The 5283-nt window shown below is 59.8% G+C and overlaps 1 protein-coding gene across 6 annotated transcripts in view; it reads left to right on the top strand.

The window, feature by feature from the left end:
* CHD5 (chromodomain helicase DNA binding protein 5) overlaps nucleotides 1-5283 on the top strand; it is a 75239-nt gene that overhangs the window by 5503 nt on the left and 64453 nt on the right. The window lies entirely within an intron of this gene.

The following is a 5283-nucleotide window of genomic DNA, read 5'->3' as shown; positions in this document are numbered from 1 at the left end:
CATCCATTCATCCACTCCCTATATCCATCCATCCACCATCCATCCATTCATCCATCATTCATCCACCATCCATCCACCCATCCACCATCTATCCATCCATCTATCCATTCATCTTTCATCCATCCATCATTCATCCACCATCCGTCCATCCACCATCCATTCACGCATCTATCCATTCTCTATTTTCCATCCTCATCTATCCATCCACCATCTATTGATCCATTCATCATCCATCCGTCTATTCACTATCCATCCACCATCCATTCATCCATCCACCCATTCACCATCCACTGTGCATCTAGTCACTATAAATTTATCCACCCATCAGAGACTTCTGGAATATCTTCTCTGAGCTGGGTACAGAACACAATGCGTGTTGTCTAACTTTCTGGGGCTTTTGCTTACCTCTGTGGCTCTGTCCTTATGTCACTCTCCTTCCCTGTCTCTCTCTCCCCCTCTGTCCCCGTGTCTGTCGGTTTTTGTCTCCCCCGAGGTCATGCCCCTGCCTCTCCCTTTCTGTCTGGCCGTTTCTCTCTCTTTTGTCACTCCCTGTCCCTCCAGGTGGTCTCCCTCTTCCCTCCACTTTTCATCACTCTGTCCTCCTCCTCCTCACCCATGCCCTGGGGCCTCTCCCTGCCTGCGCCACACTCCCATGCTCACTCTCTCCTAGCCCCAGTCACTTGGGGTAAATGCCTCATCTATGCTCATCTCTTCCTTCCACTCCCCTCTCAGGACTGACACTTTCTTTTGATGTGACACCAATGAGGTGATGTCCGGATTTTGTGAAATGTTGTAAATAAATTATGAATGCCCTCTTAGGTGGGTGTACTGTCCCCCTTTGCCAGCATAAGGCCTGTGTCTTGGGGGAAGGTTCAAGGACTGACGGCAGCCTTGGCCTGAGCACTCTTTCTTGGCCAGCTTCTTGGGTGGCCCTGAGAACCCCTGGCCCAGCAGTGCCCAAACTAGAGACCACCGCCCTCCGCCCTTCACCACTGCCGCGCTGGCCCTCCTGGGTCTCGCTGGGCTCTGCCTATCGCTGAGTACCTGCAGGCATCTCGTGGGCGCTTTGTATTCACAGTTTCTGCTGCTCCCTATCGCTCTGGAGAAAGGCTGCTATATCAGGCCCATTTCATAGATGAAGAGAGAGGCTCAGTGTGGAGGGGACTTGCTGGGGTGACCCCCCAGGAGGGGTGGTGCAAAGCTTCTGCCGCCCCTGTTGCTCCCTCCTGACCCGCAGGTGGCCTTGTTCTCTGCTTGGTGCTGGTTTTTGTGGAAGTCCAGGTGGGGAATAGAAGGAGCCTGTCTCCAGGTCCTAGCAGATGTTGAGCGGGATCCCTATCGTTGGCAGGTTTGCCGGCCGTGTAACCTGGTGATGGTGCTCTCATCCCAGCTCTTGGCTTGGCCCCCGCAAACCCTTTGACCACCCAGAATCCGATGACCTAACCTTCCCTCCACAGTCACGCGCCTTCCCCTTGTTTTGATCACCTTGTGTTTGCCAAGCGCGTGGTGGCTGCGTTCTTGCTGTGCTGCCACCCCTCCCCAGAGGAGCAGGGGGCTGGAGCCTGGGCCTGGCAGAGCTGTCGGGCTGTGTGCAGGGGGACTAGTGTGGTGAACCAGCCTTGACCCCCCGAGGGACCTGTGACCTTCCAGAACACAGGCCAGCCTAAGTCACGTCAGTGTCCCCCAGGCATACACCGAGCCGATCTACACAGCGTGGGCTGTCAGTGCTCACTTCTAGGAGGGTGTACTCAGGGAGGGTGTGCTGGGGGAGGGTGTGCTGGGGAGGGTGTGCTGGGGGAGGGTGTGCTGGGGAGGGTGTGCTGGGGGAGGGTGTGCTGGGGAGGGTGTGCTGGGGGAGGGTGTGCTGGGGAGGGTGTGCTGGGGGAGGGTGTGCTGGGGGAGGGTGTACTGGGAGCCGACTGCCTGCACTCAAACCTGGCGTCACCACTGCCAGCTGTAGGACTGAGGTGTGGGTAAATGATGAGGTCCTCTGAGCCTCGGTTTTCCAATCTGCAGATGGGGAAAAGCATAGAAGCCATCTCTGAGCCAGGCGTGGTGGTCGTGCTTGTTGTCCCAGCTACTCAGGAGGCTGAGGTGGGAGGGTCACTGGAGCCCAGGAGGTCAAGGCTGCAGTGAGCCATGATCACAACACTGCACTCCAGCCAGCGGCCCTGTCTCAAAAAAGAAAGCTAAAAACCAGAAAGAACAGTGCTCCTCTCCGAGTTGCTCTGTTGAAGTGATACAAATTACTCAGTGCTAGGTGCTTTGGGCCTGGCACGAGCCTGGCAGGTGGTTTGCAGGTATCAGCCACTGCTGCTATTGTAATGCACTAACCCGAGAAGGGCCACCTCGCCAGCCTGGGTGCAGCTGCAGTGGCTCAGCCTTGGTCAGCCTGGGGTCCTGCAGGGCTGAGCTGGCGTGTACCGGGAGGGAGCGAGGGGCTGGGGTTGCTGCGGAGGAAGCAGCAAAGGTGCCTCTCCTCTCTCTGGTTGACTTCGGCCCACCCCGCCTCAGGCCCAGGAGGTGGGAGATCACAGGGTACTGGGTCCTAATTAGAGCAGGTTTGGATCTGTGGAGCCTCAGGAGGGGTAGGGCTGGTGCACTGCCAGGTGGGCCAGGAGGGCAGATGGACAGCCACGAGGGGCCAGGAGCTGGCATGACAAGGAGTTCTGAGGTGAAGTTGCTCCTCCCCAGAGCCCCTCACTCTGGCCGGGCAGGACCCTCCTTAGCACTGGCTGCATGGTCTGCGTCTTGGACCCCTCTGGGCCTCTGCTCTGTCCTCACCAGATGGGGCCATAGGGAGGAGGGACTGGTGAGCTCAAGGGCACAGGCTGGGGCTTGGGGAAGGGCTGACTGGGGTTGCTTGGATGGTGACCCCCCAGGTCTGGTTTTAGAAAGCTTAGGGCCTGCTGCAGGGACAGAGCGTGTCTGAGGGTGGGAAGGGGCTGGGGGTTGGCTGAGGAACAGAGTGTGTGGGGTGGTGGGGGGCATTGTCACAGAGTCAGGTGTTGGGTGACCTCAGGGCCACACAACAGAAGCCATCCGGGGAGAGGAAGGGCCCGTCAGAGACAGGGATAGGCAGGGCTGAGTCCGTGTCCCCATGGGCCAGCTCCAGAGACTTCTCAGAAGAGGATGTCACAAGGCAGAGGCCCTGGGCTGTGAGGTCTTCTGGGAATGGAGTGGGGGGGTCTGTCCATGGGCAGAGGGTCTGGGGCCTTGTCCTCGAAGGCTTGTTCTGGGCCTGGGTTAGGGCCAGAGCAAGGGTCCCCTTTGCCATCCCCTCCCCATGGGCAGATCCTGGGCTTCCTTCCGGAACCTCCAGCAGCACCTGTGCATGCCCTCGTCCGTCGTGTGGTCGGGTGACTGGTGAGTGACCGTGTGCTGGGCTGGCCTTCCGAAGTCTGGGACCACCCTGCTGGAAGGGGACAGCTGGGAGGAAGCAGGAGGGAGAGGCCCCCCCTTGAGATTGCATCAGCCAGAGCCTGTTACATAAGCAATGTTGGGCACCGCCAGGGTGTGGGGGTGGCTGTGCCCAGGCGGTCTCCCGCGGTGGCGGGGGAGGCGGAGGCTGGGTGGGGAGCCGGCAGGTGTGGACTGGCATCCCATCGGCTGCCCCACCACAGACACTTCCTGCCAGCCCAGCCCCTGCCCCTGGCTGTGTTGGGTCTGACCCACATAAACCCCCTCAGGGCGGCCCTTGCTGCCGGCTCCCGTGTGCACCCTGGCCTTCCACAGGGTGCCCTCCCTCGGTGGGAGCCCCAAGCACCTGGCCACCCTCGAGGGAGGCCCTGGTGCAGAGAGGCACCAAGACAGTGGTGCAGCTCCCACCTTCCCCTGGTGCAAACTGGCCCTGTGGGATGCAGGGGCTGGAGTGGCGTCTGCTCAGCCACCAGAGCCACCGGTGCCCTGAGGAGTGGGGACGGTGGGGCTAGTGCTGCACCCACAGTGTGCGCAGTGAGAGCCCCAGAGACCCAGGGTGGGACCCCTGCTGTCTCCCTTCCCAGGCTTTGGGACTCTCTGGGGGTCCCAAGCCGGGCGGTGGGCCTGTGTGGAGGGTGAGAGGTGGGTGTTGGGTGTGTCCTGGGTGTGCATGCGTGTCCGTGCATCTGCACGTGGCTGGTGTGTCTGAGCCTGTGGGCCAACCTGGGGGATGCCTTGAGGCCTTTTTGTTGACCCACGGAGGTTATGATCAAAAACTTCCTTGACGGAAGGGGCAGTCTGTCTCTAAACTTGATCCAGCGGGGATGCTCTGCCCCCTTCCTGGATGAAAGCCTCCTGGTGGCCCTGGGACCTCTCTTCCTCCTCAGGGTCACCTGGGGTCCCACTCAAGGGGACCTTCAGACTCTGAGTGACACTCCCTGTTGTGTCTCCGCTGCCACAGAGGGTCAGGCCTGGGGGGTCCAGGGCAGAAGGTCTGAGGCTGAGGGGGTTCTCTTTGCCCCTCGGCTTCTCCAGCTGCTCCTGAGTGCACAGGGGGTGGTGGAGAGGGGCAGGACAAGCTGGCTGCAGTGCTGGGGCCGCAGGCTGGCATAAACGGCCGGCTCTCTCTTGGGCCCTTGTAGAGGACTCTTGGAGGTTCTTCACTTCTGGAAGCCTCCTTTGCCCCCACAGGCAGCAGTGTCTTTACTTTAGATGGTTTGATTCTTGCTGCTGTGCCTGCCAAGAAGACCCTCCCCCCCCCCCCCCCCCGCCCCTGTCTGGTGCGTGGGAACTCCAGGCTCAGATGCCCTCTCTCTCCCCTGATTTCTCAAATGAGCATCAGACCCCAGGTCACTGCCCCCACACAGGGGTCTCACATCACACCTCGAAGGACACGTGGCAGCCCTTCCTCTGAGTTGGAGGTTGGGTGGGGCAGACCTGGAGCTGCGGCCAGCGTCTTCAAAGATATCCCCCTCCCCCATCCACTCTGCCAGGGCTCCTCGGCCTTTTGAGTCTAGTGCAGGTGAGGGCAGCTCCTGAACACCCACGTGTGCTGGGCACAGCGTCTCTCTGTGGACTGTCACAGCTTTCTAGTGCCCAGCTGGAATGTGCTTGGCTTCCCGTTATGAGCTTGTTGGAGGTGGGGGAGTGTGGACCTGTGTGCCTGTGTGTGCACAGGGGCGGGGTCCAGGAGGAGATTCGATAGGGTCTTGGATTCTCCATTAAGGCAGCATCCTGTCAAACCCATGGGGTATCCGGGCATCCCGCTTGCTGGTTTGTCCTGCAAACCCACGGGGTCCTCAGGTATGGGACCTGAGTGTCCTTGTGGTCCACAATTCTCTCTTTTTTTTTTTTTTTTTTTTT

Source organism: Sapajus apella, unplaced genomic scaffold, assembly GCF_009761245.1.
Source record: "Sapajus apella isolate SASKATOON/1434 unplaced genomic scaffold, GSC_monkey_1.0 scaffold43, whole genome shotgun sequence".
Classification (NCBI taxonomy): Eukaryota; Metazoa; Chordata; class Mammalia; order Primates; family Cebidae; genus Sapajus; species Sapajus apella.
This window is presented reverse-complemented; position numbering and strand designations above follow the sequence as displayed.